Source organism: Perissodus microlepis, chromosome 3 (genome assembly GCF_051167445.1).
Source record: "Perissodus microlepis isolate ML-2025 ecotype Zambia chromosome 3, ASM5116744v1, whole genome shotgun sequence".
NCBI lineage: Eukaryota > Metazoa > Chordata > Actinopteri > Cichliformes > Cichlidae > Perissodus > Perissodus microlepis.
This window is the reverse complement of record NC_140463.1, coordinates 41,245,005-41,261,944: the sequence shown is the minus strand read 5'-3', so window position 1 is coordinate 41,261,944 and position 16,940 is coordinate 41,245,005. Positions and strand designations below refer to the sequence as shown.

The following is a 16,940-nucleotide window of genomic DNA, read 5'->3' as shown; positions in this document are numbered from 1 at the left end:
ATTGTTTGCAAATGCAGAGCATTTTAAAAAGCTAATAAAAAATGTAGAGTTTATCATCTGATGTTTTCCTAAAGGACCGTTTACCTGCATGCAAACAAAACCTGCTTAAATGTGATTGTTCAGTAGGCTGCAAATAGAAAACAGAACACTAACGGTACCAAAAACCTTGTCCCTTGTCTATCCAGATATCTATTATTCTTTGTCTTTACTACGTTGGGGATATTACACAGTGATGTGTGACAGGTAAACCTGAAAAGGACGACCACTTAGGTGCACATGCACCTTTTGTCTGTGGCGTCTGTATTTGAAGCTCTTTTGTGTGACATTTCTTGGTGACTACAGATGAAATTCTGTGTGTGTGTGTGTGTGTGTCCGTCTGTCTGTGTGTCTGCATGTGTGCGCCTGCCTGCTGTGGCGCCTGACCAAGACAGGAAGCAAGGGGTCACTGTGTCTGGAGGAAAGCCAAGCAAGCCTCTGTCCCATTTAAATGCCCAGACACTGATAATTTGCCTTTAAGAATGCAGCCTTTAGAAGGAGACAAAGAGGAGCGGGAGTTCTGGTGTATAACTTATCGGGCTGTATGTTTACATGCTGGATAAAGGAGTTGACTGCTTGTCATATTGCAATTACAATATTGAGAGATTTGTGTGTGTGCGTCTCTGTTTGTGTGTGTAGGTGAGTGTGTGTGGTCCTGTGAAGATTGCACAAGCCACCATGTGGGGATCACATGTGCCACAGTTGGATAAAGAAGTCTTTGTGAGCAGAAGCATTGCTGATGTCAGACACATTCACTCACGTGCACACACTGACCTTATATACATGCAGTATACATAGTAACCTATGCAAACACACTCTCCTGCTCCTTCATATTATTTACCATTCCTGCCTTTCAGTCTACTCCTAAAACTACACAGTTTGGCTGGTTGCAATTTTTTTTTTTTATTGCATTGCTATGAAATCATAATGGCTGAGAGCGAACACACGCACAGTGGCGTGTTTATAAAGACCTGAGTCAGTCTTTTTGGTATGTGACGGTTAACTTAAATGTTATTGAGCAACTGGATAGTACAGTTTAGCACCTCTGCTCAAGTATGTGGGCTTGGCAGGGCTTGCCTGACAGCTCTCCAGCTTTGCCTCAAATCTATATTAAAACAGCTCAGGAGAGCATAAGAGTGCATCCAGAGCTAATGCTTACGACCTTATAGTCACATACATCATCCATGTAATCGAAGTAACATAAATGTCATAATCTGATTAGGTGTCGCATGCTTTCCAGTTTGTGCTGCAGTTCACTGCAGTGTACCAGCTACACCTCCGTCCTTTAGACACTTTAAATGGACTTGGAGACTGTTTAACAGGAATGACTATTTGTCCTTGGTGCCTGCAGCTGTTGATAAAAATTGCCCATCTTGTAACACACACAGAGGTGTCGTTGTCATAACTAATTTGAATCATTTACCACTTTCATCAAAGACATCCTTTTCTTTTCTTCTCCTTCTGCAGTTTTTTATTTTGTTGGGACGCCACAGGCCACATTTCTCAGACGGTGTGTTTCTCAGTTTGAAGCGAGTTTAAACACGCCATCTGCCTGCTCCTCTCCATTTTAGTACTGTTGTTGTTGTTGAGCTACCAGAAGTGTGTCAGTATGCACACTTAGGTATTCAGAGGCTGAAGGTGCATTGCCAAACACAGTGAAACGGTGGAATGTCGTAATGTTTAGTGATCGGCACAACCAACCTCTTCATCCCTGTGATGACCCTGTTTAGTGAGAGCTGTAGAGTATAGCCTGTGCGCACAACCTGTGAATTACAGAGGTGGTTTGTAGGCAGCTGACTAGAGAACAGTTTCAAAACACACAGGAAAGTAATGATTAGTATAAAGTTTGATGCAACCTTGAATAGCTGTGAATGTAACAGTTAGTTTTATTAAATCTCCACATTTAATGTCCTTTTATCCTTATTACGCCCCTCTGTAGCCCCTAATCTCTTTGCAGTGGCAGCGCAAGAGTGTTCAGCTGTTTTTAATTCACCACACCTGGTGGGAAGGCACACTAGTCTATGTCTTAGTGGTAGCATTATTATGTAATTTCAAATAAAACCTCTTCTTTGTGACATTCTGGTGTTAGTCTCCATATTTATGTTGCGGCTTTTGAGCCGGGTTGTAACATAAATGGGGGCTCGTCCGGGATTTGGACCTCTTGCACTGTACTCCTCTTAGTTTTTACTATTCTTTTAGGTTTGGGAGATCAAGGACTAGGTTTGTCGTAACAATCCTTTTTTCCCAGTTGCAGCAGTAGGCAACCCACTAATTTCTTACTCCTGCTTAGCCCCAAACATCTCAAGGGCGGGTGTTTATTTTAGGATCTTTGTGTCCGCCCTTATGTACGTGGGATTCTGAGTTTTTCTTTTTTTTCCGAGATAAACTTGACGAGTCAGGTTTTCAGGGCTTATCAGCAAAGCTGTGTTTTATTTTGAAGGACTGACGTCATAAGACTGTGCCGGCGTCAGAGTTTGCACTTTGAATGCCGTCTACAGCTGTGAGGGACACGCTCTGCTTGGCTGCTCTGGTGTGGTTTGCGTGTGTGTGTGTGTGTGTGTGTGTGTGTGTGTGAAAGAGAGGGAGAGAAGAAAAAGAAGGACAGTGAGGGTAAAAAAAAAGGCCCAGTGTTAAAAGGGTTATATTCATCAAACACCAATTTGCACATGCTTGCTCAAACTGCTCACAAAAACACAGACTCTCTTTCAGTCTTTCTCTCTTTCTCACACACACACACACGCAATTGCACTCTTCACAGGTCTTAATTTTGGCAGCAGCCACAGTCAGGCTGCCTTCATTAGCGTCTGTCTAGACACAATTTATTACCAACTGTTCACTCTTGTTCTTTCGCCTTCTCTCCGCGTTTGTCTCGCTGCTGCTGGATATTCAGACAGTCTCCGGGTGTGTGTCTGCGAGTGTGGTGAGGCTCTAGTCGGTGAATCTGTCTGTCACCCCTTCTTCATGTGGGTGTCATTTTCCTGCTTTGTCCCCAAAGAGGAAGTCAGACTGTCTGCCTTGTCTGTCACTTCTATCCACCCGTGTGGGAGTCAGAGTGGGTGTGATGGTTTGTGAGACAGGCTCGGTTTTTGACCATGACCTTTTACTAAAGCCGTATGGTAGAAGTTCACCGAGCCAAACATCCCCAACCGCAGCCAACCTGACACTCCTCCTCACTCTCTGTGGCTCTGCCAGCTCTGGCCTCGCAAACAGGCAAATGAAACAGAAAACAGACTTTATGGCTCTGTCGTCTATGCACACAGAAAGCCGGTTCATCGGCTAGAACAGGTCTCTCCACACCAACTCAGTACAGAAGACTGAGTCTGAAAGTTTTGACCTACCAACTGAATCAGAAAAAAACCCCACTGTGACGTACGTTCCTCACTGTAGCTTGTTAACCAGGCAGTGTGAACAATACAACTCCACTGCAAATTATCCTTATCTACCCGTATCCTGATCCTCACGCACGCACACTCAGGATGTGGTGTGACAACATTCCTGGAGATATGAAGTTGTTCACAGAACAATATGTTCTTGCTTGTGATTAGCACTTTGATGTGTGTGTGTGCCAATCAGGGCTGACTTTATAGGATTTGCCCACATGCTGGTGGCTTTGCTAAAGGTCATTTTACGGATATGACCCAAGCTTCTTTTTTGAAACGCACAACAACGAGAAGCACAGCGAGCAAATGGCTGTAGAGAGATGCACAGCAGACAGGCAATCTAGACGGAAAGACACTGGTGAAGATAACCCTGTCATTTAGCACCACTCCTGCAGCAACCTGCTGTTTTATATGTGTGTGTGTGTGGGTATGAAGCTTGCTGCCCTAACTTGAAAAGACCTCTGATTCACGGGTGACTAAGGACTGGAGCAACTCCAGCAAGGCTACTATACTCACGCCATACAGGCTCGCACATGCTGAGGGTTGTGTGTGTGTGTTTGGCAGTAGGTGAATGTGCTAGTGTGGTTAATGTGATTATGCTGTGTGCAAAGTCGATAGGTACTGCATCAAGTAGGAAGAAATGCAGGTATCAGCTTGTGCACACACGTGGATTTGCAGGAACTGGACAAGTGTGTGGTTACTTTATTGCACTTAATTGCACGTATATGGATAGAAATGTGTGTGTATGTGGGTGTGTGGACATTGTAAACATACTGTATGTGTGTGTTTTGCAGGTGGAACACTTAAATGTGGAGCCTTTTAACCTGATATTTCTAAGACGAGAGCTCTTTAGACAGTTTTTAGAAAGGTGCCGTTTGCTCAGTGACCTAATGATTGTTTTCTCATTGGTTTTCCACCATCTGACCTCATGTTTTGATTGGACCATTTTTGTAGCATCTATATTTCATGTCAGAACTGTTCGGATGCTTGCTCATATTCTGGATCTGGTCACCTAAAATAATAAAAATGCTAAATGCCTTATTAACATATTCAGCAAATTTGGCTTTTTGCTATTTCATCTTGTCACTGCACCATTAGCAACATGCTAACAGCACGGTGCTGTGTTGGTGTTGAGGCCAGACACTAACCTCTCTCTCTGCCTGTCAAACCAGCCCTGCTTCATTTCCTTTCTCACCTTGTCTCCCTCAACCTGTCTTTGTTTTTTTCCTTCTATTTTCTGTTGTCATGACCAGAGGCCATTTACTCGATCTCCTGCCACCCTCCCGTGCCCATCTACGTCTTCATTTCTGCTGCTCTCCGCCTCTGAGCAAAGTCTGTTGCTTCACCCCTCTGCCTCTGTCTCTCTTCTCTGTGCTGGTTAATGTCAAAGGAAGATACTCCCACTGGTTAACCTTTACAGACAAAAGATAAGCATCACTTTCTAGCCCGCTCTATCTCTCACTCTATCTCTTGCAGCTTCGCCTGTTTTCTTTTACTTTGTGTCAGACTTAATCTGTCATCGTTTCAATTTAAATATGTTGATTAAATGTGCGGTTTACTCCTTTTTGTTATTTTGTCTTGCCTCCTTCCTGTCTTTAATCATCTCTTTCTCACATCTGCCCCCTCTTCCCCCTCACATGTAATATCGGTAAAAAATCAAATGATTATATGAAAGGTTGTGACATTTTTTGTATATGTCATGAAAGACAGTCTATTCTTGCAACTATTCAGCCTGCAAGTCAAGCAGGCTTGTGTGGTTTTTTAAGGTGGCATTACTAAAAAAAAAACTAAATTGTTGCTGATCTACTTACATATACATACATACACACACACACAGAGCTGTTCCACCTTTACACTGGAGCCAGCTGTGGCTCCTGAGGGGAGTTCGCCCTTTGACCTTGAGTTCAAAGGTTTGGGGGCCTTAGCCACCAGCCTGCAAGATCAGGCTGAGCCAGCTGTTTTTTGCTGCATATTCACACAGCTGTGACAAACACACATATACAAGCTGCTCTAGGCAATGTATACTACGTTGGTTCAGCGTGGACGTGCTCAGCAGGGAAACATATGGAAGCTGAAATGTGTGGGCATGTTATGTGTTGCAGCCCTGCAGGTAGAATATCAGAGTGTGAGGAAGAAAGATTGCAAAGGTGGAGGAAGAAAGTGAGATTTATTGGACTGCAAGTTTTTTGCACACATTGATCAACAAGACAGTGGAAAAATGCATATCCATACACATGTGTGGTCCTTACTGAAGGAAAGAGGATGCAGTGTTTTTTGTCTGGAAGTCAAAGGTCAAATGTTAAGGAGAAAAAAGGGTGGGGGCGAGAGCAGGCAAGGTAAGATATGAGTAAGAGGACTAGTGAGGCGCTGACATTTAGGTCGCAACTATCAACCATCGATTTGTTAAAAGAGGGGGTATTTAGTCCGTTTTGTGGATCTGAGTATACAAAAAAGACAGAATGTGTGTGCGTTGTGTACAGTCATGCCTGTTTAGTGTTTGAGCACATTGCAGGTGCTCTGTGTTCTCAGGGTGTATGTGGAGGTGTGTGTGTGTGTGTGTGTGCTGGGGGTGGGGAGGTGCACCAGAGTGCCACCTGTTCTCAGTCATGTGGCCCAGCAGTGACACTGTGAATCACTGAACAGGCGGCACATGAGGAACACACACACAGATGGCCACAGCGCTGGTCCCGGCCCTGCTGTGCATTTTGCCTGACACTCTCACACTGTGGTTTATCAGCCGCAGAATGACACATCGACACGATGACCACAGAACATTCAGCAAACGTCACGCGTGCATAATTAAGACAGGTGCAGAGAATAAAGAGTGAGCCCTGTGAGTTTGCCTTTAGCAGGAGAACAGTTTTCATTTTTCCAGTTCTTCAACTAAAGAGCTGTTGGAATGATGACCGCTGATTCAACTCACACTGGAATGTCACATGTGTTTAACCTAGTTTTGACAGTAGGTGAAAATAGAATCACATTGCTGCTCTCGGGGGGGAAGACTAAATTCATTTTGGGAGTAAAGTCTTAAAATGACAGTGATTTATTTATTTATTTGTCAAAATTCTCTTTTGAGCAAATGAAGTGTCCAGCTCCATATTCCTGATAACATTATTAATGTTGACACCAGACTGACTCGTGGTCCCCCGGTTGTGGTTTCAGGAGCTGAGAGGTGTCATGGTGTCCGGTGGATGCTAAAAGAGAGGGACTACATCACCTCTGATCTCAAGGTAGGACTTTTTAAACATATACTTTCTTCTCTGATCCACAGTTTCTAACTTGGTGCCAATTTTCACATAACCAAGCAGTACTAAGTACAGTACTGTGCAAAAGTCTTGAGCCACCCCGCATTTCTTCACACTTTGCTTCCTAGGAGCCAGGCTCTGTTTTCATTTCTGAAGTGGTCTTGTGCAATAGCTTTCCATGCTTTCCGAAGATCGTTCAGTTTATATATATATATATATATATAGATAGATAGATAGATAGATAGATAGATAGATATAACAGTTAACACTAAACTATGAATCATTTAAGAAAATAAAAATAAACTAAAAATGCACCTTTTCTTTTGTTGACTTTCCAAAAAAAGTAAAAAATAAAAAATAAAAATTATATTTTCGCGCCAATAAGGTGATATTGAAACAGCTATTAGCCAAAAACTGGGGATATATCAACTTGGTGTGCAGTGTTTTTTTGAAAAATTTGAGGAAATTGGACAAGCAGGGGACAAATGGACAAGTGGCAGGGCCTAAAACAGCATCTTAAAGTCATGCCTTTAAGAAACAAAGACAAATCCTGACAAGAGGACCTCAGAGATGCATGTGGCCCTTCATTTGATCCATCTAATGTTCACTGAAGCCTCATCAGAAATGGTGTCAGGGGAAAAGTGGCTGCCAAGAAGCCATTCTTTGTGACCATGGACAAAGGAAGAGAAACAGGAAGAAAGGGCTGAGTTATGCAAAATTACGCAAAAACTGGATTGAAAAGTGGCAACAGGTAAGAATCCAAGTTTGGCCAGAGAAGCAGTATGACATTGAGTGCAGACAGCCATCTGTAAAACTCGGTGGAGGCTCTGTCATGTTTTGGATTTGCATTTCAGCCTGCGGTGTTGGGGATCTTGTCAAAATGGAGGGAATTATAAACACAGAAAAGAACCATCAGATTTTGATCCACCATCCAAAGCAATATGAAAACTGTGTGACTGAAAAGGGCTTCATTTTTCAGCATGGCAGTGATCCCCAAAACACTCCCAATGCAGTAAAAGTATACCCGAACAGAAAAGCGGACGTTTTTAGTAGAGATGGCACGATACCACTTTTTTTATGTCCGATACCGATATGAATCCGATATAGTGTGTTTTTTAATCAATAAAACTGTTTTTTTAATATCTTGCTGCTTTTTGTATAAGTTAATACGCAAGTAAAAAAAAACCCAAAAAAACACTAAAGCTATTCTGTTATACCTGTATGCAAAAAATACACTGCACCCAAAATATTTCATAGTTCAGCAATACTGATCAATCTAATAATGTTAAACCTACTCCATCCTCCCTATTCTGGTATTTTAAAGAGTAAGCAACCTAACTAATAGGGCTCTAAAACTCCCAGCAAAAAAAAAAAAAATAGGAAACCCCCCACCCTCCACCTCATGATGCTTAATCGACGTAATCAACTTTAATTTGATGCAATGTGAAAAAAATGCACAGAAATCAATTATTTTTCAAGAATAATTAAATAGATTCAACATCTTTCTTCAACAGAATTGCAGACTGCACAGATGGTATCTTCCCAAAGGAAAAAGTACTACAGCTTACTAGGGTATATTAGACTTAACAGTTACTATATACAGTAATGGACTTCTATGCATTTTACATCAGATTAAAACTTTGGGTGTAAGATTCAGATAATTTTTTTATTAAAAGCTGGACATTTTAAATGAGAATAAGAAAGAAAAGTATGTCTTTGTGCCCCCCTTTTCCCTGTTCATGCCTATCGGCCCCCCTGGCTTAACTTTGCTAGTTCCGCCCCTGCACAGTTACCAGCCGTCAGCTACGTAAAAAAGGATCCTGGTGTAGAAAGTAATATTAAATAAATTCTAATAACAGCTTATCAAGCTTAAACGTGCTGCTGTTGTTCAGCCGCTGGTTTCCTCTTTCTGGCGCAAAGTGGGCCAAAAACAAAGAAGAGAGACGGACTCGCGACAGAAAAGCCGATCAGCTGATCATTAATCAGTTTCACATTGAAGTAGCAGCAGGAAGGGGAGGGAGAGAGAGGCAGTCGCTCCATATATCGGTTGTTAAGCTTAACGCGGGAATGCTTTACGAACATTCAGAGATGAACTTACACACTTGCTTTACTTCTCTCTGGGATAACTTCCTCGGAGATGAAATGCTGGATTGGTAGCGAGGCTACAAATACACACAGCCGCTCTATCAGGTGAGCACACTGCTCTCTGACGTGCTACGGTTATGAGCCGAGTTACGCCATGTCGCAAGTTTTGTGAGGTGCTTTTTTGATATTTAATGGATCGGATTACATTTTTTATTTCTCTCCGATATCCGATCCAGTAATTTATGTCAGTATCGGACCGATACCGATACGTAATATCGGATCGGTCCATCTCTAGTTTTTAGAAGCAGTGTGGGATCATCTCGACAGAGAACAGAACAAAATCAGAATCACTTTTATTGCCAAGTTTTAAATAAATATAAAGAAATGAAGGGCGGCTCAAGACTTTTTCACAATGTTGTGTAATATATTACAGCTGTCCTTCATAAACTATACTCTGCTTTGTGACCTCTCAGTTATACTCAGCATTTAACTGACCTTACCCAGTTATGTAACAGATAAAGGCTATAAAACATTAGGGTATGTAGGTGAGGCAGGTAGAGGAGTAGGTCGATGTGTGAAAGGAGTGAGTAAGAGAGCAGTAGGAGTGCACATTACACACACACACATACGCAATCATTAATTATGAAGGAGGTGAGTTGCAAAGTCACGGGTGTCAGTGGATTACTCCTCTTTTATGATTTCTCATGCACGCAAACACCTTTTTATGCTTTTGAACTTTGTGTGTGCCGTAAGTGCTGAACGTGCATGTTCTGTAAAAGTTGCTGACTCAGCCATTCAACTCATATCAAAACCACATTAGAGAGCGAGAGATCAACAATTTCGTTTTTCATTCTGTTAGCAATCAGCGAGGAAGCTGTGATTAGCAAAATTCACTGTCTCTCACTGACAGTTTCATTTACCGAAAACTTTTCCCAACCTCCAAAGCAGTTTGGGTTATGATGTAAATGTCGTATTGCTTTACACTATGTAACCTTCAACAAAACCTCCCCAGTTACCCCGTGTTGTAATCACATTATAATGTCACTGCTGCTGCTGCAAGCTCATTTTTACACCACTGGATGGTTGCTGTCTGGTTAAACTCAATGTTGTAGTGCAGTGTGTGAGTTTTAGCAGCAAACATCAAAGCAAAGTTATCTGCAGGGACATGTGGCTTAGCCTTAGTCTCCATGATAGGAAATTGACTAGTTGGGACAATCTGCTGAAAATGTATTCCTTTACATGCGCTCCTAACTTTGTAAGCTCCTTTACTTTTCACTGAGTATAACTTTGGGGGGAGGGTGAGTATATTAAGCACGACTGGAGTTCTTAGCTTATCATAACACCACAGTTGGGATTAGCTGGTTGTTTGGGAAACTAAGGGAAAAGCTGGGGCTCCCTATCAGTCGCTCTCTCCTCGAGTAAAGGCCCTAATTATCAGGGCTGCAGCGCTCCATTCAGCCAGCTATATGTGGGTGTGCTTAGGCAGTCTCTCAGTCTGACTGCCTGTGTGGCTCTCTGTCTCCTCGCAGTGTGAGTGTGCGTGGAGGTGATTATTATAGTGTCTGTCGGTCTCTCGCTGTACCCAAAAGCTGACTCACGTTATGCCACATGTACACACGGACATACACGCGCACAGTCCCACACACAATCCTACATATCAGAGGCTGAAAAGTACCATCTGTACCAGGGACACAGTCTCCTACACCCATGCGCACACACCCTCACACACAGACACATAACTTCACTTGCTACTCTCAAACTTTCTTTCTAGACCCCGTCACTGTTATAAGCTGTTTATTTTTCAAACATGCTTGCATGCGTGTGGCTGGCATGACAGGAATTTGGGGTCTCACACCCATAAAGTAGGTGCTGTATATATTTGGAGTGTGAGAACTGCTCCGTCCCCATCCCTGATCTCTTTAATTACACACACAAAGTCTCACACATGCACACATGCCTGCATTTCTTCCACACACATAAACACATGATTGTTAGCCTTGTACCAGAGCTGCGAAAACAGTGCTTTGCTTTTTTTTTCTTTATTGTCCCTTCCTACCACACACACACACACACACACACACACACACACACACACACATGCACATTCGGGACCCCTGGGACAGGCTGTAATTCCTCAGCTTCCCTTGTTGTGGGAGAAGAAGTATGGGAATTCAGCTCATATATATTTAATCTTTTCAAACTCTTATTATATGGGTGCATGTATGAGAGGAGCAGCTGGGGGAAACTGTGTTTGTGCAGGGGCAGTGTGTGTGGCACACTAAAGTCCCACCCGTGCCCACATCAATCAGCAGTCCTCTTCCTGTTCACTTTTGCAGGATGATGTTCTCTCACCGCACTCTTTGGTGTGCACTCACTCGAAACAACACTTTAGACAGTAAACACACTGTAACAGAATAGAGTACTGTACTAATCTCACACTAGGAGCAATATGAGAAAGCAGACTCACCAGTCCAAAAAAAACACAACAAAAACCCCGAACAGCACAATATTTCCTTAAAGAGTAATGGCTGGGATTTATATGGTGCTTCTAGTCTTACTGACCATTCAGAGTGCTTTATCTAGCACACATCCATGGCCAACAGACTCCACACAGAGAGGGTTTGAACCAGGAACCTTCTTGCTGTAAGGCAACATTGGCCACTGTGTGGCTGGACTTAAAGAGACATTTCTGTTGAGCTAAATAAATAGCATTTAGTCAACTTTAACCACTGTAATTGTGAACAGATAATGTATAATTCACTACTCTGTGGTGGATCATTTACAACTGGAGCAGTACAAGCCTTAGTAGCATCCAAAAGACATGCTAAAATGTGTTTTATCACATCAGATGTATAATTAATATGTAATTGGACATTATTGATGTGAACTTTGGTGTGGACCCTTACTGCTATTCTTGGTGCAGCCATTAATGCTTCCAAGCTCCTTGCACAGTACTGTACGTACCATAAACACAGGCTTTAAGAAAAACAATCCATCCATATAAGCACCACTGCCTTCAAGTACCATAAAGACCCCCTCTGTGCTGTGTCCCTCCCCGTTTTCAACACAAAACACATTATTGAACAGTCTTTGTCACTTCACAATAGACATCTAGATCCACCCGGTAGGACATGCAGCACATGCCATGCACTTACTTCACCAGGGGCTTGAATCTAGCGCACACTCTCGCTTCTTGTCACTTTTCACTGCGAGCTAATAAAAACAAAAATGCTTCCACTCATTTAATGTTGTGATAGGAAAAAGGAACAGGCAGCAGGAGACTGATATACTGTAAATTCCAGAAGTTTTCCTGACCTACATAAATTAGCCAACTTTACTTTAATTAATAAAAATATACTTTTCACTAGATTTTATGAGGTTACTGTTAATTGTACGGAGAAAATGTTTACTTTTTACTTATTGCTTCGAGTGACGTTAACATAAAGCAAAAGAGCTGAAGCAAAGGAAACAATTACATTGTTCCACCAGTAGGAGGAAACAGACTTGGCGCTACATTGTGTCAAGTCTGCCAAAAAGAAGAAGATGTCAATATCTGACCTCCCAAATCCGCTTCTGGATTGGTCAAAAATTCCCATAAACATATTCCTAAACTTTGTGGAAAGCCTTCCCAGAAGATTTGAAGCTGTTGTAGCTGCAAAGTGTGGGAGAATGGGATGCTCTCAAGTTCATATGCATGTGCATATGAATGTTCATCCAAATCCGATGTTACATTCTGCGTTCGTCTTTGTTTCACGTGTCACATACAGTGTAAGCAATGTACCGGTCACCGAAATGTGTATCTTTGGCGTGATTTTATTGGACTTAACACTAAATACGAAACGAAGAATACGAAAAGGTTCTGCAGGGCTGGCTAGCACCAATTCAAGCACGTAAGAGTGCTTGAATTTTTCTCATTTTTATGGCTCTTTTTATCTTTTAAGGAACAGTAAGGTAAGTTATTAAACTTGCAATAAGTGTTTAAATTTGTTTCTCAGTGCAGCCGACAATATTTAATGATAAATAGCTTTTATCTGTGTCAACTTGCTGAAGTTGACACAGTGAATACAGTTTGGCCCTCCAGGTGTTACAGCAGGTGAACTCCATGCAAATACTGACAGTACTGATAGTGTCAGCTACAGAGGCAACTCTACATGAAGCGTGTTACAGCCACACTGGCTGGTTAATGAATCATCATATTTGACTCTAAGGATTTAAATATCATTTGTAGATACATGGTTGTTTCTATAAGTACTGACCTCTCTGTAGGATGTTCACTCATTATAATACTGAGCTTGCATGGCTGAAACTATTTCCTTGTTCCTATTTGGATGTCGATGAACTCGCCCTGTTTTGAGTCAGATTTCTAAGAATCTAAACAGTACACAGTGTAAGTTGTTTGGTTGCTTTTAAAGAGGCTTGTGAGAATGAAGAGGCCTGGGGTCTGTTAATGGTGCTGACTGTCACTGATGTAGCTGCGTCCGTCTCATCAAATCCTCTCCACCCTGATACAGACACGACTGACCGTATTTCTGAGAGAGATATTTTAATGGATGATCCCAAGAACCTCCCCAGAGTACTTTCCCTGAAGCTGTGAAAAACACTTTCATATTTATCTGAAGACTAACGCTTCTAACTAACTAATTAAGACAGAAAAGAAGAGACTTCTGTCAAACCTGCACACTTTTAAAGGTACAAGTTTTTAGAACTTGAATGCAACTAAATAAACGTCTTAAAATCATCACATGTGAAACCAAATGATGATTTCTAACTTATTATGTGTGAACAGGGACAGCTTAGTAGATGTACATGTACATGTATTATGTTATGAAAAAGTTTCACTTGTAACTTTAGGCCTTTTTTTAGGTCTTTTTTTTTAAATTATTGATTTTTGAAGCACTCGAAAAAGCTGAGTAACAATTATTTACTATTTTAAGGCCATTGGTTGAGGTTAAGGCTTATTAATTAGAATTTACAGTGTAGCCTCAGCGATTTGCACCGAGGCTAGGAGTGGTTTCACAATGTTCAGATTTTATTGTTTGTTTATTGTTTGTTTGTAGTCTGTCCTCTTTTTAGAATTGTTCCAACCATAAATAAACTGTGTGCGCGTGTATCCATAAGTCATCGTCTCAGCATCATCCATGACACACTCCCGTCCTCCCTGCGGCAACTAATTTTGCCTCCTGTTATCCTGCTGAGGCAGTGCTTTCTAAATATAACCTGTGTGTGTTTGTTGGGTTTGTGATGCATACTGTTGGTTGCACCAGTGTGGCTCTTTGGCATTATTATAGAGAACAGGATGGTTGCTTTGGCAAGGAATGGCTGGAACAAATGTTTCCGGCCTTGGAGAGACCCATTTGTAGTTTTCAACGTCTTGTTTGGCTACCTTTGAGCACGTGGCACATAATTCTTGTGCTGTCTGTGCACACAGTCAAATTACTGTCATCTAGTAGGCACAACCAAGAAATATATTAAACTCATAAGTCAAGGTTTTATATGTTGGCAAAGCCATGAGAACTATGTTTCAACAAATAAAAAATACAGTAGTTCTATATTATTGAGCCATAAAACACTCTGTAAATCTAACATATCTATAAGCACCACATCAGGTCCATCCACAGACCTTCCACTCTATAAACACACATTTATGCTATATTTATGTAGCTATCTAAAGCACAAACCTCACATCTCATAATGAAGACATTGACCACCTTCACTAAATAACTCAAAGCACAAGAGAATTCAATCACTGGCCACTCAGTAATTACACACATTCAACTGTATGCTAATGTGAATATCTAATCAGCCATTTATGGTCAAGATGACCTGATGAAGTAGATGGTTAAGAAATGCAATTGTTAGTGCCAGACAGGCTGCTCTGACTGCTTTACAAACTACCAATCTACCACATACCCAAAGTACAGAGAATAGTCTGAAAAAGAGCAAATACCCAGTGAGCAGGGGTGGATCTAGAGGGTAGTTATATGAAATGTGTATACTTTATTTGAATCATTTTAACTATATGCAATACCTGCATATGTGGGGTTTTTTTTAAAAAAGGTTGATTTTGCCACCCTAAGGGAATTTCTCTACCTCGGCCCCTGCCAGTGAGCTGCACTTCTCTGTGTGAAAATTCCTCATTTGATGCCTGAAATTAGAGGAGACTGGCCAATCTGCTTAGAGCTGACAGGAAGGCAACAATAAGTCACTTGCTACAAGCAAGGTATGCAGAAGAGCATCTCTGAATGCACAACACATTGAAACTTGAAGCCGATGGCCTGCAGCAGCACAAGAAAACACTGGGTGCCACTCCTGTCAGCTGGAACAGGAAACTGAGGTTGCAGTTTGCAGCAGTTTTGAAGGAAAAAGAAGGGATCTAACCTGGTACAAGCAAGATGTAAAATATGGACACGTCCAGTGAATACGTCCATAAAATCTGAACCAAATACCACTAATTTAAAGTTTACTGAGCACTTATTACATGTTTACCATCTTTGTAACTGTGTTATTAATAAATAGTGTATTCTAGTCAGGTTGAGGGCAGGCTGTATCATTTTAGAAAACTGTTGAGTCTAACGTAACAGACTGTCTGTTCTCACTGTAACAATGTGCAAGTTGCCCAAAGAGAAGAAACCATTCCCGGATCATTTCAGTAGTGGATCTGTGAGGCAGGTAGTTTTCTTATTATGGATGTACAAGAAATCCAAGTCACAGGCAAAAATGTACTCAGACTAAAACACTGCGATAGTCTCTGTCTTCCTGTGGGTAATATGAAGTGAGGGGCGCTTCCTCGTCCAGAAATAGACCGAGGCAGAGAAATAGCTGCTGGCTGTGCTGGAGTCCAAGCGCTGGTCACGAGTCTGCCTGAAGAAAAAAACCCTCCAGAGTTAAAAATAAAAAGGTACAAAGAGAAATAAACGGGCCCGGTACCGGCAGTCGGATCTAACGCGAGCTTACCCTGGGATTCCGGGGGCGGGGATTGACGTCACGTTCTCTTTAAACACAGCTCAGCGCAATACGATCTGTGCCCGTCAGCTTCAGTGAGAGAGCTTCTTTGACGCGGAGAGAAACACGGAGAGCCGTGCGAGCGGAGCTGGGGCTTAACAGCAGAGACAGCCATCAGACACGGAGTAAAATATCTGAACGAGCCCATCGCGGACACCGGAGACGCTCTCCTGCTGTCAGGAGGCTCAAGTTTCGGTTTTTTTTGTTCTGTTTTTTATTGGGAAAGGAAACGATAGAGACCGACAAGGATTATAGGACTGTAGCTGCTCTGCGCTCTGCCGGCTGTTCGAGTTTCTATGCACACTCGGAGCTCTAAACTTCCAAACACAGCGAGTGTAAAAGGCTGCTGTGACTGACAGCGAGGACCCGGATACTTCATTCATATTTCATTCAACAATTTATTTCCCTTCTGCTGCGACTGTTGGAAGCTCTGTTGTGACCGGTGAGTGCCGGGGCTGGTGGGAGGAGGAGGGGGATTTAAAAGTCCAGGCGACTTTGTTTTGGTTGTAATGAGGGTGGGTTTTGGGGGGTGAAAAGAAAGGTTACTATGAAATGGCCTCGTGCAGCATCACTGGGCGATACCATAGCCGTACTGTCATGTTCGGTTACTGTTCGATTGATTGATTCGGAACAATGAGCGCATTATAGGAACTGGCTGAGTGGAACCGTCGATCGTGTGTAATCGATGAGGTGGGGGAATTTCGCTGTGTTTTTCTCAACCACGGGTGGCTCCCTTTAATCCCACGCGTGTAGGCTGGGTCTCAGTTCGCCGAATTGTTTTCGTCATATTCACGTTTGAGCGTCTTTACCGGACCCGGTTAATCATTCGGCGCACGTGGGCTTATTTCTGCTAAATTGGCGATATGATGGGAATCTGCGGTTTTTTTGTACTTAACACGAAACCTAGTTCCCCAACTTTTGTCCCGAAGCTAGTCTGTGCGTGCAGACAGTGTGTGATGACAGCTCCATCCACGGTAACGCGACCACGGTCCTAGTTCCGTTTCGCGTTGCCTTGAAAACTCATGATCATGCCGTGGCTGGAAAAGGGGAAGGGGAGTTAGAGGACAGAAAACTGCTTGTGTAATGAGATCTCACGCCATTGTGTGTCTGTGTGTTGGGAGAGGGGGGTGGGCAGGATCACAGAGGTCGGCAGCCGTATAAAGTGAATGGATAGCTGCCTCCCCCAACCCCC

At 42.4% G+C, this 16,940-nt stretch overlaps 1 protein-coding gene across 8 annotated transcripts in view; it reads left to right on the top strand.

Annotated features, from left to right (window-relative positions):
* Positions 1 to 16,940, top strand: part of kdm6ba (lysine (K)-specific demethylase 6B, a) — a 105,195-nt gene that overhangs the window by 67,380 nt on the left and 20,875 nt on the right. For 6 of the 8 annotated variants that reach the window (XM_084924500.1, XM_084924501.1, XM_084924494.1 and 3 more), the window contains one exon: positions 6,579 to 6,646. The gene's annotated coding sequence lies outside the window, so the exon portion shown is untranslated. Of the gene's footprint in view, positions 1 to 6,578; positions 6,647 to 13,737; positions 16,191 to 16,940 lie in introns of those variants that run through there. The other 2 variants (XM_084924497.1, XM_084924499.1) reach the window with 1 other exon arrangement.